This window comes from Siphateles boraxobius, unplaced genomic scaffold (genome assembly GCF_051911475.1).
Source record: "Siphateles boraxobius isolate OS27281-9 unplaced genomic scaffold, OSU_SipBor_1 130, whole genome shotgun sequence".
Classification (NCBI taxonomy): Eukaryota; Metazoa; Chordata; class Actinopteri; order Cypriniformes; family Leuciscidae; genus Siphateles; species Siphateles boraxobius.
The window spans coordinates 34,037,875-34,064,931 of NW_027508734.1; the positions used below are offsets into that span (position 1 = coordinate 34,037,875).

A 27,057-nucleotide genomic window follows, 5' to 3' on the forward strand; every position below is an offset into this window, starting at 1 on the left:
CTCGCGCACTGCGGTCTCGTGAGGAAACGCAGCTTTTTGATATAAAGTTTTTCTTGTTCCCGAATACAAATATTTTCTAAAGTATTTGTTCGAAATAAGTATTCGTAAAAAACATGTTATTTGTGCCTTTCCGAATACCGTATTCGGGTTCGGCTCCACCCCTAATATATATATATATATATATATATATATATATATATATATATATATATATATATATATATTATTTTCTTTCTTCTTATAGAAGTTGCTATTCGCTATCAAGGACAACAGCATCTGCATGAAAGGCCTGACTACAGATTTAATCTTGTGGCATAATGTCTCTGCAGCTTGGTGTTAGACCAAGGGCCACTTCCATTATCCAACAGGCTTTGTCCACAGCCCAATGCCATTTCATTTGTCAGTTTCACTGGGTAAGTGCCTGTGATATATCATCTCCCACTGCCTTCCTGATAACAAGAATGGAAACTAAGCACTTTCGCTGTGCCCCTTCCCAGAAGCCTTGGCATGGAAGCGGGATATGAAGCGCATGCAAACAGATGCACTCACTGGAGAAGGAGCCATCTTCATAGATGTCTAAGTAACTTAAGCAATAAATATAAAGCACATGGCTAGATACAGTTAAGTATCGATCAGATTTACCAGAAAACCTATTTTGAAGCTCAATAAATCATGGTTAGCTTGACAACTTTATTGAGAGGTCTTTGCCATCTGGTCTACCAATTCAAACTAAGGCTTGTTAAATGAGTTTGGTTTTGGCCTGATACATCTCGAAGTACCACTTACAACATCTTAGCCTCAACTTAAAAGGTCTTCTCATTTCATCTGTTATTTTTAATCAAGCTTCATGTACTTCATAAAATCCAATTATGATCACAGGAACGATGTTCGCATAGAATGAATCAACAAGCAATAGTCAGTAACTGCCATTTTTCTTTGACACTATTAGGTCCCTGCGTGAAGCCGGTCTCCAGGGAGCCTGCTCTGTTTTCTCTGTTGAGAGAAAATGCTAACAAGCATGTCTTTGTACTTTTTAGTGAGATTGACAAGTCCAGACTGGATTTATTGATTTTCTCACCTCTATTTCTTATTTCAAACTAAATGGGAAACATTCTGTAGGTGTAGAGTATTTTTTGTCAGAAGACCTTTATGTCACCATTTCTCTGCCATTTCATACCCATTAAGGTAAGCACAGCCATCCAAGCAGAAAGTAAATACTGCAGGTTTTAAACAGAGCATATAAATCTTGTTTTTTTATATAATGAGAACTTTTCTTTCTGGAATCTTCCATTTGGTTTTATAAGCATCCACTACAAAACATTGCAAAGGTGAAGCCTGCCACCTTCAGTAAGCCGCATGCTGTTGATGAGAGCTCATGCTGACACATGCATCTCCTGCAAACATGCAGTGGCGACCAATTTTCTGAAAGATCTCTATTTATAGCCCTCTGAAGAGCTGCAACATGCTACAAAGGAGAATTAAAAGAGCTTAATTGTGCACATTATGCCTCTAAAATGAATCCCAGTTAAAGTTTACACCCTTGTGTGCTACACTCCAACAAACCAACATTGTCCTCTTTACTCTTTTGGCCAATGTTCTGCTTGCACTTAGTAGGGCCTAGGTGACATATGGTAAACATTTGCCGCCGATTTGTTCCCGCTTGCTTTCTGTGCATTTAGTTGAGTTTAATGCACCTTGTGCCTGAATTAGACAGCTCAAATGTACTCTTAGTGATGGGAGAGACCTTTCATTAGTGCTATTAGAAAGTGGCAGGAATTTAAATTGGTTGCGATAAATTAACAGCCCCACTGGGAGCTCAGGCCTGAGCCAGCTAATATGCAATTATATTAGGCAGCTTTGCATCTCCATCTCTGCTTATCTGGAATAGTGCATGCTGGGAAAGGGGCCCTCCCACCCAGCTCAGGGATGGGAGGCCTGCTGGATTAAATGTTCAAATGGTTAATTGGGAACAGCTTGTCTCTGCAGCACTTACTACGCGACATCAACATTGCCTGCTTTAAAAGCGCACGGATATTATCCTGAACGAACGATCTGTTCGGAGTCTTCACTTCACTTCTACGACTTTCAGAAGCAAACCAACTAAATTTCTAATAAGACATAGTGGACAAAGCATGTTAAAAACAATACACCAGCGAGAGCAGCTGAATCATGCTGTTTTCTCATCTAACACCTGTTGGCTTCAGATATGCATTATTGAAAACCCCTACAGAGAAGACGTAAGCAACCATGTAGAACACAGAGCGAGGACGTTGTCTGGATTCGCAAATGTTTCGAGTTAAAAGTGTGTTTTGCCATTCTAAGGTGTGTTTTGCCATTGCACATGTACTTTATCTTGACGCTGCTTAAGCATGCGCCTGTAAGCCGTGGGACGCCTATTAGCAAATTTGCCCACTATTGTGTTCTGAAAACTACAGCTTTTCTCTTTAATGGAAACATGTAAAAGCAAGCTTTGCCGTTTTGATTCAAATTAAATTGAAATTGACTTGTCATGCTGTGTTGTCTATCAACTACAAATGATCCAAGTAAGTAAGGTAGACATGACAAATTCTGAGGAAAACCTTGACGGGATTCAACATGACGTTATGAGATGAACAATTTTGCGTGCTTTATGCCTGTCACGTGGATGTCATCTTCGCAAAAGCCATTTTTCACTTAAAGATGTGGTGGATGCAATACATTCAATATTCTGTACATGTTGATAGACCTGATAAAATAGACATGCACCAGGAATCATCAAACAGCCTCTCTTTAACATTACTTTTTGTGCTCACCACAGATGGTTATCACCATCTCCTTAACACAAGATACAGCATATGTTTTCTTCTTCTGGCCCCTGTTTGTAGATTTACTACAAAGTGCATTTCAGTCAGCTACACACGAATGGTTTTGCCAGGCTCATGTATTCCGGAGATAAGAAAAAACAGTATGCTAAAGACAATCAAACAACCTTCTCCTTTGGACAATGCACAGCATGGTTAGTGACCATGATTAACCTCTTTCTCATGGTGCTTGTGTTCATGGGGATTTAAAGAGATAAGTCATTGTTCTGGCAAAATATCAGCTGGATTCAGATATGCAGTCTGATTGAACGGTAGGCCGTGGAGTAAAGGAAAGCCTCTTATTGTAGCATCATGCTATGAGCATCCAACTGATAGCCTCTTGTGCCAAATGAAAGTCCCTGTGCTGGTCTGCCTGATAGCCTCCACATTTGTTCCTTAAAATTACTATGACTTGGGAGTTACAGTGGAAATCACATTTGTGCATTTACATATATGTTAAATTATTGATGAAGAAGAGTTAGCAATAGATCTTTTCTTCTGTATTGTGACGTACATCTGAGTGCAGTAAATTATCGAAAAAAACAAAAAAAATGTAGGGCGGGGACATGGTTCTATCCATCGGTTGTTGATTTTGATTTTATATGGGAGCTGCACTCAAAAATGGAGGCAGATGAATACAAGCTCACAGGGGTGGAGTTTAAGCAGACAAAATGATTGGAGATGTCCTGCATAAGTCACCACACCAGTCGTTTTCACTACATCCACACTGTCAGTTTTTGGGATTGCTCGCACATAGAACACAAAATTGACAGAACAGAAAAGTGACTGAATCTAAAACTTTCAGATGACATACAGCTTATATCTATGTCACTGTAATTTACCAAAACAACAGGTGAAGACACAGTAGACATGCATTTGTGCAGTGCAGAGTGACTCTCCCGCACTGTATGGCATGAAAGAAAACTAGTTCTCCAGTCCAGTTCCATTCACACTGTGCAGGTTTCTTAAGAATGCAGTTGCGAGACCACAAATTATGAAATAATGAAATTAATTTATGGGTGTGATTTTGGTAATAGAATGCGTTATGTCACTCTCGTGACATAAACCAAGGCGTGAACGCAACTGTATTACGGACTCAAATAAAGGACTAACAACTGTATTGCTGTATTGCCATGTTGCTGTATGAACGTGGCCTTTGATTAAAATGTAAATAATATAAGTAATAATAATACTAAGTTAATAATAATAAAATATAATATAATAAAACAAATAATAATTGAATGAACATGTCATTTATTTTAATCATTCACATTAAGAACATCTATTTAGAAAACAGAATCTTCATTTCAACTTTAATGGTTCAACTATCAGGACAAATTTTGTTTTTCCTCAAAAATAACAGAAAATTACCTAACCATGATTAGGTATCCATTTAGGCTAAGAAATCTAATTCAGTGGAATGTGGCATGTTATTATCATTTTTTTCACAATGCTTCTGCTTTATCTTGACCTTCCTTAAATTCCATACGGTCATTTTTCTCGCTGTCTGGTGCGGATTTAAACATTTTTCCAACAATTATAGCTTCAGGTAAGATCTTATACTCAATTAATTAATTTCTTCATTACACCCTGAACTTGTACCACAAGTAGGCCTACTAATTTTTTCAACGGATTTCGTGACAACAGACACGTCGTGTAGTGTTTTAATTGTTACTCACAAGTCAAAATTCTCAAAACGTCTCGGTTACGTATGTAACCCTAGTTCCCTGATAGGGAACGAGACGCTGCGTCAAACGCTGTGGGAACGCCCCTGCGTTGTGCGTCATGAAGCACGAATGGAATCAGTCCAATGGAGAGATGGAACGTCATAGGCAGGTGACGTCATCGACCAGGAAACTATAAAGCACCCCATAAACACAAGCGCAACAGCTTCTGATAGGCCTGAAGGAAGCGCTAGCGGGAATGCCGGGAGTATGGTGGAATGACGCAGCGTCTCGTTCCCTATCAGGGAACTAGGGTTACATACGTAACCGAGACGTTCCCTTTCAAGGGAACTCGAGCTGCGTCAAACGCTGTGGGAACGCTAATACCCACGTCGCCATAGGACCAAGTGACCGCCATGTGAGAACTAGCGCACAGAGGACGAGAGCACCTGTGCCCCAGGGGTAGAACTTAAGTCTAGGTCGTAGTAATTAATGAAAGTATGCGGTGAAGACCATCCAGCCGCATCACAAACGTCACTGAGGGAAACTCCTGACAGTAAGGCTTTAGAAGCCGCCATACTCCTGGTAGAGTGGGCTCGTACAGCCAAAGGTGAAGGCTGACCAGCCGACTCATAGGCAAGTGAGATAGCCTCGACCACCCACTTGCTCATTCTCTGTTTAGACGTGGGACACCCCTTCTTGGGTGGCCCAAAGCACACAAATAGTTGTTCTGACTTCCTCCACAGGGCAGTTCTGCGGACATAGGTGTCTAACGCCCTAACAGGGCAGAGTAAATTAAGTTTCTCCTGGTCAGACGACAGAAATGGAGGAGGACAAAAGGCCTGCAGAACTGTAGGTCTAACAACATTGGTAGGGACCTTGGGAACGTAACCTGGTCTAGGATGCAGAAAAGCCTTAACCATGACAGGCGAAAATTCCAGGCACGAGGGTGAAACCGACAGAGCCTGAAAATCTCCAATTCTCTTTAGTGAGGAGATAGCAAGAAGAAAGATAGTCTTAAACGTGAGAAACTTCTCAGGAACTTCTTCGATAGGTTCAAGAGGAGCTAGGGAAAGACCTTCTAATACGATGGCCAGATCCCAGGCCGGCACCCTCGTACGAACTGCTGGCCTCAGCCTCAGTGTGCCATGAAGGAAACGAGTTATAAGCGGGTGTCTCCCAAGAGAAACTCCACTGAAAGGGACGTGGTAAGCAGCCAGTGCCGCCACATACACCTTTAGTGTGGAGGGGGATAGCCCTGTGGAGAAGCGCTCCTGCAGGAATTCCAACACTGCACCCACTGGGCAGTTAACTGGGTCCTGCAGGTGCTCTCCACACCAAGAAGTGAAGAGTTTCCACTTCAAGGCATAAAGCTTCCTCGTGGATGGAGCTCTGGAGTGAAGAATGGTCTCAACAACCTCGGTTGAGAGACCAGAGTTCATGAGCTGGGCCCCCTCAGAGGCCAAGCCCACAATACTGGGCGGGGGTGAAATATCATGCTCCCCGCCTGAGAGAGTAGATCCCTCCTGACCGGGAGCTCCAAGGGAGAGCCGTCCAGGAGAGAAATCAGGTCCGCAAACCATACTCGGGCCGGCCAGAACGGGGCTACTAATAGTAGGCTGACCCCGTCCCGGCGAACCCTCTCCAGAACTCCAGGTAGCAGAGCAATCGGGGGAAAGGCGAACAGACGTGACCTCGGCCACGGCTGCACCAAAGCGTCCAACCCCAGAGGGGCTGGATGGCTGATGGAAAACCACAGATGACAATGCGTGGTCTCCTTGGAAGCGAATAGGTCCACCTCGGCGCGACCGAAACTCAACCAAAGGAGCTCCACCACCTCGGGATGGAGTCTCCAATCCCCCGGCCTCGGCCCCTGTCTCGACAGGGAGTCTGCTACCACATTCAAATACCCAGGAAGATACATTGCTCTCAGAAATAGTAACCTCCCTTGGGACCACAGGAGGATCTGACGGGCCAACTTGTAAAGCCGGCGAAACCGCAGGCCCCCCTGATGATTTATATAAGAGACCACCGACGTGTTGTCTGACTGAACTAACACATGATGACCTCTCAGGTCTGCTAGGAAGTGTTTCAGAGCCTGGAACACCGCCAACATCTCTATACAATTTATAAGCCGTGATAGATGATGGTCCTGCGACAGCCCTTGGGCTGGACGACCACTCGTGATCGCCCCCCACCCTGTGAGGGAAGCATCCGTCGTTAGCGTTACGCGCGGCAAAGAGCCCCCAACACAGACCCTTTGAATAGGAACCAAGTTTCTTTCCACATGCCCAGAGCACGAAGGCAGCGCCGCGTGACTTTGACCGTGCGGAGCGGATTTCCCCTCGGGGAGAATCCCTTGGTCCTGAGCCACCACTGTAGCGATCTCATGTACAACAGGCCGCAAGGTATAACGTCGGACGCTGCTGCCATCAGACCCGACAGTCTCTAAAACTGTTTTACAGTAAGTAGCTGGCCTAGCTTTACTTGTTTCACAGCTGAGAGAATCGAAACGATGCGGGTCGGAGCGAGTCACGCCTGCATCGAAACCGAATCCCAAACGACACCCAGAAAAGTGGTCTTCTGAGGAGATAATACACTTTTCTTTGCGTTCAGCCTCAACCCCAACTTCCTGATATGAACGAGAACGACATCTCAATGTCGAACCGCCATCTGCTCTGTCTGAGCTAAAATCAACCAATCGTTGATGTAATTGAGGACACGAACACCCTGAAGCCTCAGGGGCACTAGTGCTGCGTCCATGCATTTCGTGAAAGTGCGGGGAGATAAAGCGGGGAGATAAAGCTAGGCCAAACGGAAGAACCCTGTGCTGGTACACCTCGCCCCCGAAGGCGAATCTCAGGAACTTCCTGTGTTGTGGAAGGATGGAAATGTGGAAGTACGTGTCCCTTAGATCTATCGTGACAGACCAGTCCTCGGATCTGATTTGTGACACGATCTACTTGATAGAGAGCATCTTGAATTTTGGCTTCCCTACCGAGCGATTCAATAGGCACAGGTCTAAAATTGGACGCAACCCCCCATCCTATTTTGGAACGGTGAAATATCAGCTGTAATAGCCTGACTCCACACTGGGAGGAAGAACCCGTTCTATAGCCTCCTTTTGAAGGAGTGCTTTCACCTCTTGTTCCATAACCAGAGCCTGCTCGGGGCCCACCACTGTAGGCAGAACCCCTCTGAATCTTGGTGGACGACACCTGAATTGGATAGCATAATCCCTTTCTATTGTCAATGAGATATTTTCGGAAGGCTTTTCCACTCTGCCAGAAATTCTACTAAGGGTACAAGTCTCTCGAGACTGGCCTCTGGTGTAACTTGAGCAGCAAACGCAGCGCCCTGTAACGGCACACCGGCAGGGAACAACTGGTCTAACCGCTCTGAAACCCTCCTCAGAGGGAGCGAGCGTCCCTCGGGAAATCGCTCGCTGGGACTGTCTGCGCCCCGGCATGCAGGCGGGCTTGGCAGAACGGGCCCCTGAGGGCACCGAGGAAGAATGGGCACCGTAGAAAGAGGTGAACACCTTTCCGCCTCGGTGGGGACCACCCTCAGTGTCCTGCGCGCCGTGGCGCCAGGACTTCTTCTTAGCCGAAGCCTTCTTAGCTAATATAACTGTCCTCAGATCAGTTCTATTACTGGGAGATTTCGGCTGAGAGTGTTGTTTGCTTTTCCTTCTCCTGGAATTTATCGATGACAGAATTTACAGCATCGCCAAATAAACCCAGGGGGGAGAGAGGAGTGTCTAAAAGGAAAGCTTTTTCTTTTTCTTTTATATTTGTCTGATTTAACCACAGATGTCTTTCTGCGGCCACCAGAGCTGCCATAGATCGACCCACTAGCTTGGCCGACTCTCTGGTTGCGCGCAGGGATAAATCAGCAGCCTGACGCAGTTCGCGAACCACGTCAGCACTGACCTCCTCACTCTCACTCACGTCCCTCAGCAGTTCAGCCTGGTATGCCTGCATAATAGACATAGTATGCAGACATGACGCAGCCTGACCCGCCGCCGAATACGCTTTACCCACAAAAACCGAAATATTTCTAAGAGGCTTGGTGGGTAATGCCGGTGCCTTAACAGATGACGCAGCCTCGAGGGAGAGAAAACTCGCAAGCGTCTCTGTGATATCCTGTGGTCTGCCAATTAAGACATACCATGTGCTGGCATGTCGGAGGGGGGTTTTGGGTTTAGTTTGTGTTACTTTGTACTTGTGGTATTTGTCGTCCATTTTGTTTCCCCTTATGTGTAAATTGGTTTGGCCAGGCCACTATATATGTTCCCTTGTGTCTCATTTAGGCAGGTCAGTTTGTTTAGTTCATATCTTGTTTTGTTGTATGCTGTTTTGAGTATACTTATATTTTGTTGACCTCTTTCATAGGCCTTGTTGCTAATATTTTGGTTTCTATTGTTTAATATTTTTTGGGCAAATAAAACGAAACCCTATTTTTCAACAAAAACTCCTGTTCTCCTCATTGCCGGACTGTTTGGTCCGTGACAGTCTCTTCCACGCGAGGCATAGCCGAATAACCATATGATTTTGCCCCCACAATATTAGAATATGTTGAAGTCTGGGGACTAAACACTCTATATGACACCGTTTTTTTTCCACGATTTCGACACCTCAGTGTGGAGATCGGGAAAAAACGGCAAGCACCGGCGTGGAGGTTGCACTTGTGACGGCAAAAATCTCTCATCTGATTTTGATTTAGAAACAGACTCCTGTCTAGTCACTGGCCATACAATGCTGAGTTTTTCTACAGCTCTTGTTAATACCTCCACTAGCTCATCACTTTCGGGAGTGTAAGGTGGCGAATCCTCCACATCTCCCTCATTTATAACTGGTGCCTCAGCCCGAGCGGAAGAAACCGTAGCGCGTGCTTCCGAACACGGGACTGAGGCACTGGATCTCACAGGTGAAGGGAGAGATAAGGCAGAGCCCGTCTCTAACCCCGCTGAGAGATCCACCTGCGATCCCCACGATACGCGTCGTCGCTCTGCCTCGGCAAGAGCGGGACCCGAACCGCGGGGAGCGCGCACCGAACCGCTCTCCTCGAAGAGCGCCCGGCGGGAGCGGAGCGTCCTTAATGGCAGACGCTCGCAATGCTCACAATCAGCTCCCTCGAGAGCTGACTGGGCATGCTGCACTCCCAAACAAACAACACAAAGAACGTGTGTATCCCCACTCGTAAAATAACGCGAGCAGGGAGGGACACACTTCCTAAACTGCTGTTCGTTCGCCATATCTCTCTTAATATATATATATATATATATATATATATATATATATATATATATATATATATATATATATAAATTGTTTGTGTGGTGCAGAGTATGTAAAGACAGACAATATTCACACAGGGACAGATTCACATATAGCGCGACTGAAGGCACAGAAAGCTGTTGCGCTTGTGTTTATGGGGTGCTTTATAGTTTCCTGGTCGATGACGTCACCCGCCTATGACGTTCCATCTCTCCATTGGGCTGATTCCATACGTGCTTCATGACACACAACGCAGGGGCGTTCCCACAGCGTTTGACGCAGCTCGAGAATTCAAATTGTTCGATTTTTTTTATTTTTTTATTATTATAAATTATAAAACAGCAAATCTGGTGCAAATCAGAATACTAGTAAACTGCCTGTATGTAAACACCATGGAAATAAGTAATTTCCATGTGAAAACGAGTGTAGTTAGGCCTATATAAATACACACATTTTGACCACGCTTTAAAACAATTTATGAAATTTAACTTGAAACTTATTTAAGCTATATCACAGAAGCAAGAGCCAACAATTAACATGACTTTAACATTGAGAAACTAATTTTCATTTTGGCAATGAGAATTGTCCCAAACGAAGACAAAGCAGAATCAGCTGTTTTGCGTCTGGTGGAGTGGAGTCCAAGAATGAATTGTGTTTTTGAACGAATGAAGGATTCAGTGAATCACTCATTAAGACAAATATGCATACAATACCATACTAGGCCTACTCTTACTATTTCTGCTATATTAAAGTTATGATAAAAGTAGTTAGTTAGAGATCCTACTCTAACTACACAGTTAACATCTTCATATACACACACTCCACATTTTACATATACACTTTTCAAACAAAAAGGTTGATCTGCCAGTAGGCTATGTGGGTTTCATCTGTGAACTCTGTTCATGTTTAGTTAATGATCAAACGTATATGTTTTACTTTTTTTGTTGTTTGTATCTTATAAAAGTCAACAATATAATTTAAGATTAATTATAACTAAAAAAAAAATATTATTTTTTTCATTTTTGATATTGGTTATTAATAACTCAACCCCCTTTCAAGGGTGTCTCGACTCTACTATTTGCCAGTCTCACAAACATCCACCATGTTAGTTCTGATCCTTATCCAAAGCGTAATGTGCTGAAAATCTATCAGCACATCTGGGGACTTTTGGCATAATAATAATCTTTACAACAGGTCTAGGTCTACTTATTCTGATCTCATATTAGGATAATCATTATGGACATTAGGGCCTAGGAAAAGTCACATGATTCATTCCTGAATAAATCCAGTGTTTTTGAAGAAATCGTGATTTAATGACTCACTCATAAAGACAGCCCCTGCATTCAAATATGCCTCTATACTATCTAGTATATAAAATACAGTACATCTGTCACAGTGTCTGGTTGTGTTCCCTTGTTTATCACTAGAGGTCCTCGTTCTCACGGTGTCCTTCACTTTTGACTTCAATTCCCAGCATTCTGTCTGTCACTGTCACTCATCAGTTCATTGCACTCAGCTGTTCCTCGTAATCATTGTTCCCAGCTGTTCTGTGTTAGTCTTGTTAGATGTATATTTTCCCTGTCTGTGTTAGTATGTGTACGGATTCGTTACTTTATGTCCTCACACTTCTGTGTCCTTCCTTTGCCTAAGTCTTGTTTGCGTTTTATGTTTTGGACTGCCTTTGTGGACATTGAACCTTGCATGGACTGGATGACTACGAGTTTGGATTGCCCTTTAAATAAAAGACTGCTGCTTTTGGATCTTTTGTCCCCGTGGGTGTTCGTGACAGAACGACTCCGTCAACTCAGATCCAGCGGTATGTTTTTTTTAATATCTCTTCCCCAGCCACCGAGCGGGAGAGAAGGGAGTTTTTTAAGGGGACCCGGTTGGTCAAGTTTCGCGGGTCCCGTGGAGGTCACAGTGGAGGATGTAGTCGGGAGATGATCCCCGTTCCGGTGGTCCCGGTTCCAGTGGTCCTGAGTCCGGTGGTCCGGAGAAGAAGGAGGAGACACAGCCCATCTGCCCAGTCAGAAACTGTTCACGTCCCGTCTGCCCAGTCAGAGATTGTTCACGTTGCGTCTGCGCAGTCAGAGACTGTTCACGTCTCGCTGCCCAGCGAGAGACTGTTCACGTCACGTCTGCCCAGCAAGAGACTGTTCACATCACGTCTGCCCAGCGAGAGACTGTTCACGTCACGTCTGCCCAGCGAGAGACTGTTCACGTCACGTCTGCCCAGCAAGAGACTGTTCACGTCACGTTTGCCCAGCGAGAGACTGTTCACTTCCCGTCTGCCCAGTCAGAGACTGTTCAGGTTCCGTCTGACATCATGGACTATCTGGAGCGTCTGGCTCGGATCCTGGACATGCCCGTGTCTGCTGTCCCAGAGCCGGAGCCAGTGTCTCCTGTCCCAGAGTCGGAGCCAGTGTCTGCTGTTCCAGAGCCGGAGGCAGAGCCAGTGCCCGTTCCAGAGCCGGAGGCAGAGCCAGTGCCCGTTCCAGAGCCGGAGGCAGAGCCAATGCCCGTTCCAGAGCCGGAGGCAGAGCCAATGCCCGTTCCAGGGAGGCAGAGCCAATGCCTGTTCCAGGGCCGGAGGCAGAGCCAATGCCTGTTCCAGAGCCGGAGGCAGAGCCAATGCCTGTCCCAGAGCCAGAGGCAGAGCCAATGCCTGTTCCAGAACTGGAGGCAGAGCCATTGCCTGTTCCAGAGTTGGAGGCAGAGCCAGTAACCGTTCGGGAGATGGAGGCAGAGCCAGTGCCGTCTGCCTTCATCGACCTGGACTATCTGGAGCGTCTGGCTCAGATCCTGGACATACCCGTGTCTCCTGTTCCAGAGCCGGAGCCAGTGTCTGCTGTTCCAGAGCTGGAGGCAGAGCCAATGCCTGTTCCAGAGCCAGAGGCAGAGCCAATGCCTGTTCCAGAGCTGGAGCCAATGTCTGTTCCAGAGCCAGTGCCTGTTCCAGCATCAGAGCCAGTGTTTGTTTCCGTGTTTGTGTCTGTTCTTGTGACTGTCACAGTTCTTGTGTCTGTTCCTGAGCCGGTGTCTGTTGTTCCTGAGCCGGTGTCTGTTGTTCCTAAGCCGGTGTCTGTTGTTCCTGAGGCGGTGTCTGTTGTACCTGAGCCGGTGTCTGCTGTACCTGAGCCGTTGTCTGCTGTACCTGAGCCGGTGTATGCTGTTCCTGAGCCGGTGTCTGCTGTTCCTGAGCCGGTGTCTGCTGTTCCTGAGCCGGTGTCCGCTGTTCCTTAGCCGGTGTCCGCTGTTCCTGAGCCGGTGTCCGCTGTTCCTGAGCCGGTGTCTGCTGTTCCTGAGCCGGTGTCTGCTGTTCCTGAGCCGGTGTCTGCTGTTCCTGAGCCGGTGTCTGCTGTTCTTGAGCCGGTGTCTGCTGTTCCTGAGCCGGTGTCTGCTGTTCCTGAGCTGGTGTCTGCTGTTCCTGAGTTCCTAAACCAGCAACAACTAATCGATACTATCAATTATTATCGACAATGAATTTGATTATCGATTAGTCGCGTCTACGAACTGGAACCATCAGCCATCGCTTTTACAGTAGTAAATATAACACATTCCTATGGACAAAATGTACATGGAAAATAGTGTAGATAGAAAACAGAAAAATCTTTAATGCGATTTGGCCGCTCATTTGCATAAAACAGTGCCTGGTGGCTCTGAGAATTTTTTATCGCTTCCGCGTAGCCACGTGAATCAGAATTATCCCGACAACATTTTTAATCAGTACAGAGGTAAAGGGAAGGAGGCCTTCACGGGGAGAGACTAGTGGACACTTCAGGGATGCATTGTCGTCGTGTCCAGGCGCAGGTCCTTCATCAGATCCGGATACGGCCTGGATCCGGCAGACTGTGGTAAACCTCGGGATAAACAGAGAGACTAATATTAGCATAGACGCCATCCTTCTCATGATGTACAAAGTAGATCAGGATTTATGGGAAGTGTTCCCGGTTCCGGCTGATCTAAACTATGCAGCCTAACATTGAATTATAGAAATCTATAATTTGTTATGTTCATGCTAAGCCAAAGAGATGTGTTTTTAGTCTAGATTTGAACTGACAGACTGTGTTTGCTTCCCGGACAATGTTAGGAAGATTGTTCCAAAGATTTTGGTGCTAAATAGGAAAAGGATTTACCGTCAGCAGTCGATTTTGATATTCTAGGTATTATCAACTGGCTGTAATTTTGAGATCGCAATAGACTTGAAGGACTATAATGCATTAAGAGCTCGCCCAAGTACTGGGGAGCAAAACCATTTAGTGCTTTGTAAGTAATCAGCAATATTTAAAAATTTATACAATGTTTAATAGGGAGCCAATGCAGTGTTGACAGAACCGGGCTAATATGGTCATACGTCCTGGTTCTGGTAAGATCTCTAGCGGCTGCATTTTGGACCAGCTGTAATTTGTTTATTAAGCATTCATGGCAACCACCCATAAGAGCATTACAATAATCTAGACTTGATGTCATGAACGCATGAACTAATTGTTCTGCATTTGTCATTGAGAGCATATGACGTAATTTTGATATATATTTTTAGATGGAAAATGCGGTTTTACAGATACTATTCACGTGACTTTCAAATGAAAGATTGCTATTAAAGAGCACACCCAGGTTCCTAACCGACGACGAGGACTTGACAGAGCAGCCATCAAGTGTTAGACAGTTTACCAGGTTATTACCTGAGGAAGTTTTTTGTCCAATAATTAGAATCTCATTTTTTCAGAATTAAGTAGTAGGAAATTACTAGTCATCCAATTTTTTATATCAGTGTGCGAGAGTGAACCTCACTTCTCACTGTTACGCACTCCCCCATTGACTGTGAATGGCGTTACACGCGAGAGCGGGAGAGACTCTGGACATTTGCATATGCATCTGTCACCGGTGCAGGCCGGGGTGGACTCGTATGACCAACCGCCCCTGACTCCAGACACCACCGTGAGGAGCCAACACCACAGGTACGCAACGGAATGGACCAGACAGAGGCAAAGGTAAATTTCAAGGAGTAACAATCTTTATTAAGCACTGTATTTATGGAAGTAAAGAAAAGGATAGTAACGGTCGCTGGGCCTTCTCCCCGGAACAGCTGGGCAGATCGAGGGCTCCTTCCCCGGGATGTTACCCGATCTACGGCCCCGACGGTAGAGAGACAGGTAAGCACTCTTCTTCCAGCGATAACTGCACACTTCGGAACTCAGAAGGTAAGTAGACAGGTAAGCACTCTTCTTCCAGCAATAGCTGCACACTTCGGGGCTCAGAAGGTAAGTAACCAGGTAAGCACTCCTTTTCCAGCGATGCCTGCACACTTCGGGGCTCAGAAGGTAAGTAACCGGGTAAGCACTCCTGTCCCAGCGATAGCTGCACACTTCGGGGCTCAGAAGGTAAGTAGACAGGTAAGGATTCTTCACAATACAAAGTATTTTCGTCAGTGCACAGGAATGAGACAGTGATTTAAAAGCTTCTTTCACCAGCGATGCTGCATACTTCCAGACTCGGACAGTAAGTGGAACAGGTAAGGATTCTTCACAGTACAAAGTACTTTCGTCGGTTCGCAGTAGTGAGACAGTGGTTTAAAAGCTTACTTCGCCAGCAACGGTGGATACTTCCAGACTCAGACAGTAAGTAGAACGAGTAAGGATTCTTCACAGTACAAAGTACTCTCTTCGGTTCACAGTAGTGAGACAGTGGTTTAAAAGCTTACTTCATCGGTGATGCTGCATACTTCCAGACCCAGACAGTAAGGAGAACAGGTAAGAATCTTCACATACAAAGTATTTTTCTTCAGTTCATGATAGTGAGACAGTGGTTTAAAAGCTTACTTCACCAGCGATGCTGCATACTTCCAGACTCAGACAGTAAGGAGAACAGGTAAGGATCTTCACAATACAAAGTATTTTCTTCAGTTCACGATAGTGAGACAGTGGTTTAAAAGCTTACTTCACCGGTGATGCTGCATACTTCCAGACTCAGACAGTAAGTAGAACGAGTAAGGATTCTTCACAGTACAAAGTACTCTCTTCGGTTCACAGTAGTGAGACAGTGGTTTAAAAGCTTACTTCACCAACAATGCTGCATACTTCCAGACTCAAACAGTAAGTAGAACGAGTAAGGATTCTTCACAGTACAAAGTACTCTAGACTTCTGATGGAGAACAGATATAGTAACAACTTTCCACAAACGTGCAAGCATGGGTTGGGGCCACTTCTCAGCAAAAGCACACCACACTCGTGTTCACTTCAATTCCACAGCCATAAATCAATGTGTATACATAAAGCAATAGCACTGCAATTCACTCACACGGTAGGGCTGTTTAGAGGCCTCACTCCTCACTCCATACACTCACGTGGGAGATATTAAATCTTCAGTTCCTCCTCAACCCACTCTGAAACACATAGCTTCTCCAACAATCAGTTCCACACTCACTACATCCAAACTGTTTAAATGTTCGCAAGATGAAATCAATTCACTTATCTTTCTCTCTCTCCTCTCAGTGCAGATTCGATCGATAACTCAGTCCAGCAGATTTCCCACAGACGATCACTCTGATCCAGCAGCTTCAATGGGCGGCTTCCACACCCAGACGGTTTCTCAGAATAAGCTTATGCCCACCACTGCTCCGAGAAACCCAGAACCACAGAACACAGAACAGCACGAGACCAGCACGGGGCCAACAACGGACCAACGACCCACAAACAACGACCACAGACGCTCTCCCAATAGCCCTTTTATCTATGGCTTATGAAGCAAACAGCCCGTGTAAACGCCACTCCTCTCTCTCTCTCGCACCTGTAGTGCATTAGCGTTAATCAGGCCGGGCAATGATTCTACCACACCCGGAACCGGAGTGGGATGTGTCGCACACAAATCGCTCCCTCGGGAAACTCGTGACTCATCAAGGGGTTCCGCTCGCTAAGCGTTCTTGTCACTCGTGACACATCTGCACACACATACACCCGCACGCTCCTTTATGAAAATGATGCCTTGCTTAGACTAATTGTGTTATTTTGTGAAGGTGTATGGATGGCTAATGAACACGGGGGGAGGGTTATGTTTAAAGAGAAGGCTGGCGCGAGGCTAGGCGCCATTAACTCATTCGCGTGGATTTGTTTGTAGTGCGGTTAGTCCACGATTTCATTCACAACACTCAAAACTAATTTGTCGCTGCTTATAACTTCCTACTTTACCACCTCCATGACATGTAGTGCGGTACCCACTAGTTCATGTCCCATTTACTCCCTGTTTCTGGCTAAAATCCTGGTGAATTCATACATATTTCGACTCACGCCTTTCCTGCATCCCGGTCCGGTTCGACTGCTCCTTTGCGGATGCGCGCCGCTGTAGGGGCGGTATTTATCCTTGTCATAGGGCAGAGGGTGCAGAGCATAGGTCATAGGGGTGTTTGTTTGTAATAATGTTTTGTATCTATATGGGTGGTGTGAATAGGTGGTGTAAATGTTGTATAAAATGATAGTGATATGATGATACTATTTTATTTTCATGTAATGTTTATTTTCTACTTAGCTTATAGATTATTTATGGCCTTAAGCTAAAAGTAATACCCTGATTTTTGGTATGGTCCAATTGGTCCTGAATAGGCTAATTTGGCTTAATGCTTTGGCCTATTTAAGAGGGCCTCATTCTGCATTAAGAAGAGGGAGGGTGAGTACTAGCTTGCTGTGAGGCTATGTACAAAGTGTTTGCTGTACTATTGTTGAAAGCTAGAAGCATTGTGCTATTTTGATTTATTGTTGAATTTTTTTTCTTGACTTCTGAGTTAAAATATAAATAAACTTTATTCTATTTTTGGAACAATTGAGCTCTGGTAACCGTCTTTTCCACCTCCACCATCTAAAGCCAGTGAGCCTACACATCCCAGTATTTGGGGTGCCACTCGGTACCTCACATTTAGGGGCAGCGGTGGGATGATACGCTGACCGACACTGGCTAATATAGGAGGAAAACGGTGCCAGTCCCGGGGGAGAATGGCGTGTAGGCAGCGAGCCAAAGGTGACCCGAAAGAGGTTGAGAAGGAGACAGATGAATGCCCAGATGGCGATGCTGGGGCCCAAGCATTGGGCGGAGAGACAGAGGGGACTGATCGAGCAACCCTGCGTCATCTCCTTGAGAAGACTCTGAAGACACATGAGAGGGAGGCGTACAAGAAGGAGCAGCGTTGGAGGAGTGTGCAGATACAGCTGAACCAGTTAAGGGATGATGTGGAGGCAGAGAGGAGGCATCTGCCTATAGCTCCACCAGGGCCTCAACCAGGAGTGCCAGCTCAAGCACCAGCGGTGCCGGTAGCACCAGCAGCTCCAGCGGCCTGGGCCAGATCGGCCATTCCAAGGTTCGAGGAAGGGGACGACATTGAACAGTACCTCACTACGTTTGAGCGGCTGGCCACAGCTTACCGCTGGCCTAGAGAGGACTGGGCAGTGGTTCTGGTGCCATACCTCACTGGGAAGGCCCGTAGTGCCTATGTGGCCATGGGTATGGACCGGTCGATGGAGTACGACAGTGTGAAGGAGGCAATACTGCACAAGTATGAAATCAACGAGGAGGTGTACCGGAGGAGGTTCAGTGAACTGGATGTCAGGCCAGGAGAGACCCCCCGTGATCTGTACACCCGCCTCAGGGATTTATTTCAGAAGTGGATTAGGCCGGCAAATAAGTCGGTTGAAGAGATCGCGGAGATACTCGTAATGGAAAAGTACCTCTGCACCCTGACTCCGGACATTCGAGTCTGGGTGAAGGAGCACAATCCCCAGATTGGTCAGAGGGCGGCGGAGCTGGTGGAGAACTTCATGGCGGCCCGACAGGACCACAAACACTTCGGTCTGGAGTCACAGGCAAGACCGGTAGCCCGGGGGAGGTCTGAGGGCTTTGGTCAGGGGAGTGGTGCAAAGGTTAGTGAGCCCAGTCGAATGCCTTCTCGTAATTATTTTGTTCCAACCAAGCCCAGAGATAGCCTAGAGCCAAGAACCGGAGGTCCGGTGGTATGCTATTTTTGTGGTCAGGAAGGACATATAAAGCCTGAATGCCCGAACAGGAAGCCGAAGCACTCCAGCCATAGCTGTATTCCTCGTTCAGAAGAGGGCGATATAGGTTTTAAGGGAAGGCTACAGTCAATGCTGGTCCTAGTTAATGGGAAAGATGCTACTGCCCTGCTAGACACAGGAAGTACCCTAACACTTGTGCAGCCCCACCTAGTGGAGAAGAGGGACTTTGTGCAGGGTAGGAAGCTGAAGGTTCTGTGTGTCATTTGGGATGAACATGAGTATCCGACAGCCGAAGTATACCTATATATTAGAGGCCAGATATACCAGATGATGGTTGGTGTGGTGGAGAGGCTGAGCCATCCTGTTGTAATAGGCCAGGACATTATTGTGCTACCAGAATTAGTGCAGTCCAGCAGGCCAGTGAATATGGTCATTACTCGATCCCAGAGCCAAGCGCAGGACCCTGAGAAAGAGGAGACGGATGAGTCGACTGAGCCAAATAGCCTGTCAGAGTTGCCTTTTCTAGAGGGGGAGAATACCCCTCCAGCCAAAACAAGGTGCCGGAAGACCAGAAGACAGCGGTGGCAGGCTAGGCTAGTGGGCGCCATAGAGAGAAATGAAGAGCTACAACTTACCCAGCCAATGGATGATTGGGGTGCGGTCCCAGATAATTTTGGGCAGCTGCAGAGAGAGGACCCCACTTTGCAGAAAGCGTATGACAGGGTCACACAAGTAGATTTGGTATGTCCACGGGAATGCCTACTTCACTGTCTGGAGAAGGCTATGTAGTGAAGGAGGGATTGCTTTACCATGAGCCAGGAGAGGGCAGAGCAGAGCAGCTGGTGGTTCCTAGGCAGTTGAGAGAAAGAGTGTTAGCCATGGGTCATACCATCCCTTGGGCAGGTCACTTGAGCAACACCAAAATCTATGAGCATATTGCAGCCAGGTTCTATTGGCCAGGGCTTTATAGTGAGGTGCAGCAATACTGTAAATCCTGTCCCGAGTGCCATTTCACCAGCAAGAGGAAAACTAGCCCTTAACCCCTTCAGCCACTGCCGATTATAGAAGTGCCCTTCTCTCGCATAGCCATGGACATTGTAGGGCCCCTGGAAAGAACCCAAACAGGGTTCAAATACATTTTAGTCATTTGTGACTATGCCACCCGCTACCCTGAGGCGTTTCCTTTGCGCAAAGTTACGGCTGGTCCAATTGCACAAGCCCTGTTGCAGCTATTTTCTAGGGTAGGCATTCCACAGGAATTTCTAACCGATCAGGGCACCGCCTTCCTGTCAAAGACATTAAAACAGGTTTATAGCTTGCTAGGCATCAAAGGCATCCGGACCACCCCATACCACCCTCAGACAGACGGGCTGGTTGAACGCTATAACCAGACTTTAAAGGGCATGTTGAGGAAGTTTGTAGCGTCAATGGTAAAGACTGGGACCGCTGGTTGCCTTACTTGCTCTTTGCCTACCGGGAGGTCCCCCAGGCCTCCGCCGGCTTCTCGCCGTTTGAACTTCTGTATGGGAGACAGGTGAGGGGGCCTTTGGATGTCCTGAGAGAGGCCTTGGAGGGACCTCAGACCATCAAGTCCCACAGCGTCCTCATGCATATCCTCAAAATGAGGGACAAGATGGAGGAAATGACCGAGATGGTGCAGGCTAACCTGGAGCAGGCCCAAACACACCAGAAGGCCTGGTATGACAAGGCTGCCAGGCAGAGGCACCTCAACCCAGGGCAGAAAGTTTTGCTTCTTCTGCCCACCTCGGAAAACAAACTGCTGGCTAGGTGGCAGGGTCCGTACGAGGTGGTGCGGAAAATGGGTCCGGCCACATATGAAATTGACCTGCCTGGGAGAAGAAAACCCAGACAGACCTTTCATGTCAACCTCCTGAAAGAATGGCATGAGAGGGCCGGATAGGCAGGATTACAACTCCGGGTGCAGGCGGTGATGGAGGAGGAGGAGAGTCCCGAGCAATTCTTTCCCACCAGTCAGCCAGCATCTACCCTGGAGGTATCCCACTTGACCTCCCACCACCAGAGGAAGCTAGAAGGAATCATCCCTCCTGACCAATTTCAGGAAAAGCTGGGATTTACTTCTGTGGTGGAAGACTCCATTCCACTCAAAGACACTACTCCAATACGCCAAAGAATGTACCGAGTTCCTGAGCGTCTTCTGCCGTCTCTCAAAGCTGAGGTGGAGAAGATGCTGGCCTTGAGGGTGATTGAGCGCTCTTCCAGTGAGTGGAGTAATCCTGTGGTTCTAGTGCCCAAAAAGGATGGCACTATGCGCTTTTGTATTGACTTTCGGAGGGTGAATGCTCAGTCCCACTTTGACGCTTATCCCATGCCTAGGCTCAAGGACTTGATCGAGCGCCTCGGCAAAGCATCCTTCATACCTACCTTGGATTTATGCAAGGGATACTGGCAGGTGCCTTTGGCCAGGACAGACAGGCCGTACACGGCATTCCAGACCCCGCAGGGTCTGTTCCAGTTTGTGGTAATGCCATCTGGCCTGCAGGGGGCGCCAGCCACTTTTCAAAGACTTATGGATATTGTGTTGGCAGGTACAGACTCTTTTGCTGCAGCATACCTGGATGATATAGTGGTGTACAGCACCACTTGGGGGGAGCATCAGCGTCATCTAGGTGAGATATTGAAGCGCATTCAGCGAGCGGGCCTGACCATCCACCCAAGAAAGTGTTCCATAGCCCAAGAGGAGGTCAAATACCTTGGCCATGTTCTGGGTCGTGGTGTGATCTGGCCACCAAAGGACAAAGTCGAGGCAGTACAGGACTGTCCAAGACCCCAGACAAAGAAGGAGGTTAGGTCATTTCTGGGGCTGGTGGGCTGGTATCGCCGATTTGTGCCGGACTTTGCACGACGAGCAGCTCCCTTGTCGGACCTGACTCGGAAGTCAAGCTCCACCCAGCTTCAATGGGGGGAGGAGCAAGACGAAGCCTTTTTGGATTTAAAAGAGACCCTCTGCAAAGATCCAGTTCTCCAGAGCCCTGACTTTGGAAAGCACTTCACTGTCCAGACGGACGCATCTGGTGTTGGTCTTGGGGCGGTGCTGCTCCAAGGAAAGGGTGACGACAAGAAACCTGTGGCTTATATTAGCCGGAAACTGTTCCCGAGAGAGACCAGATATGCGGCCATAGAACTTGAGTGCCTGGCCCTAAAGTGGGCGCTTGACACTTTGAAATATTACCTGCTTGGTCGAGACTTCACCCTAGAGACTGACCACCGCGCCTTGCAGTGGCTAGGGCGCATGAAGGACTCTAATGCAAGAGTCACCCGCTGGTTTTTAGCCCTGCAGCCCTACATGTTTACGGTGCAGTACAGAGCGGGCAAGCAAAATATTGTTGCAGACTTTCTGTCTCGCCACCCTGTTGGCGAGACTCCAAAGGGGGAGGGAAATGTGAGAGAGTTAACCTCACTTCTCACTGTTACGCACTCCCGCATTGACTGTGAATGGCGTTACACGCGAGAGCGGGAGAGACTCTGGACATTTGCATATGCATCTGCACACACATACACCCGCACGCTCCTTTATGAAAATGATGCCTTGCTAAGACTAATTGTGTTATTTTGTGAAGGTGTATGGATGGACAAAGTACACGGGGGGGGGGGTTATGTTTAAAGACAAGGCTGGCGCGAGGCTAGGCGCCATTAACTCATTCGCGGAGATTTTTTTGTAGTGCGGTTAGTCCGCGATTTCATTCACAACACTCAAAACGAATTTGTCGCTGCTTATAACTTCCTACTTTACCACCTCCATGACATGTAGTGCGGTACCCACTAGTTCATGTCCCATTTACTCCCTTTTTCTGGCTAAAATTCTGGTGAATTCATGCATATATTCAAACATATATGGGTGGTGATGGCGCAATGGATAAGACACATGCCTTTGGTGTGAGAGACCCGGGTTCGAATCCACTGTGACACACCATTGTGTCCCTGAGCAAGACACTTAACCCCTAGTTGCTCCAGAGGCGTGCGACCTCTGACATATATAGCAATTGTAAGTCGCTTTGGATATAAGCGTCAGCTAAATGAATAAATGTAAATGTAATATTCAACATACTTCGACTCACGCCTTTCCTGCATCCCGGTCCGGTTCGACTGCTCCTATTAGGGATTATTAATTAAGATTATTAATATTAAGATTATTAATAGATTATTAATATAGCAATCGTTAGTGGCAGAAGTGAGAGGTCTAACATATTTGTAACAAGGAGTCGCCTTTGCAGCCTTGGTTAAATGAAGTTTACACGAGACTAGATAATGATCTGAGATGTCATCGCTCTGCTGCAGAATTTCAACAGCATCAACACTGATTCCATGAGATAATATTAGATCTAGAGTATGATTACGACAATGAGTAGGTCCTGACATGTGTTGTCTAACTCCAATAGAGTTAAGAATGTCTTTAAATGCCAATCCCAATACATCTTTTTCATTATCTACATGTATATTATAATCACCAACAATTAGGACTTTATCTGGAGCCAGTAGAAACTCTGATAGAAAGTCAGAAAATTATTTGATAAAGTCTGTATGGTGCCCTGGTGGCCTGTATACAGTAGCCAGCACAAATCTTAAATGTGATTTACCATTTACACTATTTATTGTTACATTAAGCACCAACAGTTCAAAATAATTATATTTGAAACTAGACTTCTTAGCAATTTTGAAAATATTACTATAAATTACAGCAACACCTCCCCCTTTGCCTTTCAGATGAGGTTCAGGTTTATAGGGGGGGGGGGGGTGGGTGGACTCATTTAAAGTAATGTAATCGTTTGGTTTTAGCCAGGTTTCTGTCATACACAGCACATCTAGGTTATAGTCTGTAATCATATCATTAACAATAAGTGCTTTTGAAGTAAGGGATCAAATATTCAGCAACCCGAGCTTTATCATTTGTTCATTTCTATTAAATCTGTTTTTTATTTGTTGAACATCAGTTAAATTTTTAACCTTGGATGGCTTTGGAAGTTTTTTGTATTTCCTAATTTGGGTAATAGACACAGTCTCTATATGATGATATCTAGGTGAAAGAGCCTCTATGTGATGGGATTTATCTGACCTTGGTGACGTGAGACAGCTGGCAGACGGTCGGTTTAGCCAGTTTGTCTGTTCTCTGACCTGAGCCCCAGATTGTCATGTTTGAGCTCTAAGATTACTAGAGAGAAGAGCAGCACCATCCCAGGAGGGATGAATACCATATCTTTTCAACAGGTCAGGTCTGCCCCAAAAACTTTTCCAATTGTCTATGAATTCTATATTATTTTTCGTTATAATGTAATATAACTGTTCAGACGAGTAAATGTGTGTTCCTCATACCTCTTACAAGTTAAAACGTTGTGCTTTTGTTTTTGTCTATTATCATTTTTAATTTAGTCGTTTTAGTGTCTGCTTTAGAATATTAATGTAATGAGGACAGCAGATGAACCTAAGCGCAGACGGTATGCAAACACACAACGTTTATTATAACAGAAAAACAGGGGAAAACAAAACCTACGAGGGGGCAAAACAGAGGCAATAAAAACGAGGAATAACTAAACAAGATAACGCTTGACAAAAACTAGACTATTAAACAAACAGCAAATACAAGATCAAGACGTTCATCTAAGACAAGTTACTCACGGGTAGACTCTCACAAAGTGTGACACAATGAACCAGCACAGGACAGCAAACACAAGGGGATGAAATAGGGGAACACTAATGACAAAGCTGACTAGACAAGGACAGGTGACACTGACTAGACATTGACAAAACGAGGATAAAAAGGGGGCGGGGTTACGTAACGAGACAACACAAGCACATGGCCCAAGCAAAAGGAAACAGAACTCCTGATGGGGGAAATGGCAGGTGAAAGGGCAGGACTGGGTGCAGCGCTCTCAGTGGCAGATACGGGTGCTGCGCTCTCTGTGGCAGGCTTGGGTGCAATGCTCACAGGGACGGTGGGCTTTGGACAGGACATGGAAGGTAAGATGGGAACCTCTAGGATCCGGGTCAGGATCTGGAGGTACTCAGATAATGTTCTGGCAGCCACGACTACAGGCATTTCATGTTGCGCAGAAACAGACTGCAGAACTGCATCAGCAGCCCGATCGGCCGCGGCTCTCACGGCAGGCATCACTGTAACAGACTTCGCCCTCTCAACCGCAGACTCAGGAATCATGTTTCCAGCAGCAGGTACAGGACAAGCGCTCACAGTTGCAACCTCAGGAACAGCGATCACAGCAGACTCAGGAACAGCGCTTAGCATTGCAGCTTCCGGAACAGCGCTCTAAGCCGCAGACTCTAGAACAACGCTTATAGTTGTAGACTCAGGAACAGCGGTCGCGGCTACAGAGTCTGGAATAGCGCTTACTCTTGCAGCTTCAGGAACAGCACTACTAGTAGCAGCGGCGGGTTGAGGAACCATCGCGGACTCAGGAGAAGACGGTGATGTGGAACACGAAGCTCCCTTCTTCTTCCTCTTTGTCTTTGGCCGCGGGGCAATGGTCACAGCAGGACTCGTGATCGGCTGGCCGGGCTCCGCGGAAGACAAAACAGGAACTGGGAAGACTATCTCTGGTTGGGTAAGCTCAGAAGAAGATGATTCCGAAGGGGAATCCCACGAAATCCGTCTCCCTCGTTTACCACGGAGGTCAGCAGGTGCAGAAGACGCCTCTGGAGTCGAAATGGGTTGAATCTGGTTTCCAAGCGTCACGACGCCTATCATACGACCCTCCGGGATCACCGGAAGTGTGGCAGAAGGTGAAGACACAGGGGGACCCGGCTGCTCCTTCCGAGACAAGCAGTCCACCATGTTGCGAACCGGACGGCGGACCAAACTCTCTCGTTCTGCAAGGGGAGGGAGGACCTTGAGACCCGCAACGAGGTAGTGGTTGACCAGGGCCTCCGGCAGGAAGAACCTCCTCTCCTCAACGACCTGGGCGTACCTGTTCAGGGTCAACTCACCCTGGGGAGGGAAAGGAAGCTTGCCTTTGGGAATGTCAGTGATAGCAGAGCGCAACCACAGTTCTGGGTCGGAAGGCTGAAGACAAACAGACAAGGACTGAACGTCTGCTGGGTTCGGTTCTGGCCGGTTCATTCTGTTATGAGGATAGCAGATGAACCCAACCGCAGACGGTATGCAAACACACAACGTTTATTATAACAGAAAAACAGGGGAAAACAAAACCCACGAGGGGGCAAAACAGAGGCAATAAAAATGAGGTATAACTAACCAAGATAACGCTTGACAAAAACTAGACTATTAAACAAACAGCAAATACAAGATCAAGACGTTCTTCTAAGACAAGTTACTCACGGGTAGACTCTCACAAAGTGTGACACAATGAACCGGCACAGGACAGCAAACACAAGGGGATGAAATAGGGGAACACTAATGACAAAGACAGGTGAAGCTGACTAGAAAAGGACAGGTGAAACTGAGTAGACAATAATGACAAGACGAGGAAAAACAAGGGGGCGGGGTTACGTAACGAGACAACACAAGCACATGGCCCAAGGAAAAGGCCATGTGCCTGTACACAAAACATGGGTCTGTCATGATTCTGCCACAAGACCAGAGAAATCAAAAGACATGGCAGAATCATGACAATTAATCAGTCAGTTGATTTTAGACTGAGAATGTAATTTTTGTATTTAGTATTTTTGCTTATAATACACAGTCTCCACTATATAAATATTCACTATATTTGTTGTCATAGGCTTTATATTACACATGTTTTGGAGGACAGCATTGGGCAGGGTGTGGAATAACATTGTTTAAAAGTATGGATTAAAAACTTTTTTAATGCATAATCATTTTTAGATTTCCATACGCTTAATCGATTAATCAAAAAATAATCGACATATTGATCGATTATCAAAATAATCGATAGTTGCAGCCCTATTTGTTGACTCAGAAATAGAGTAACATTTAAGTCTGCATACTCTCGTGTGTTAGTTCCAGTTCCATTTTTTCCCACAAACACTTAAGGCTGTCTAATTCTTAAAGCTGTCAGAAATCCCACCCTGCAGCTAATTTCATTAGATGTTAACAGTTAACAGTGACGGGTAGGCTTAGGGATCAGTTACCAGAGATAAAGAAACTCAACTTTGTCTCAAAATTCTGTTTCATGTAACAACTTCAGGAACGAGACTGATAACTTTATTCAGCTGCTGAATGTAGCCATAGTGGAAGCAACGAAGGTTGTGTGCTGTGGAAAACAGCCAGATATTTTTCTTCATCATCTTATAGATGTCTTATTCTTTC

The 27,057-nt window shown here is 46.3% G+C and overlaps 1 long non-coding RNA gene across 1 annotated transcript; it reads right to left on the reverse strand.

Annotated features, from left to right (window-relative positions):
• Positions 1–14,659: 14,659 nt before the first annotated feature.
• On the reverse strand, positions 14,660–15,910 carry LOC143736638 (uncharacterized). The gene is made up of 2 exons (XR_013203523.1): positions 15,608–15,910; positions 14,660–15,185 (listed from the first exon to the last, which is right to left on the reverse strand). It is a non-coding gene; the product is annotated as an uncharacterized LOC143736638 (long non-coding RNA).
• Positions 15,911–27,057: the final 11,147 nt, after the last annotated feature.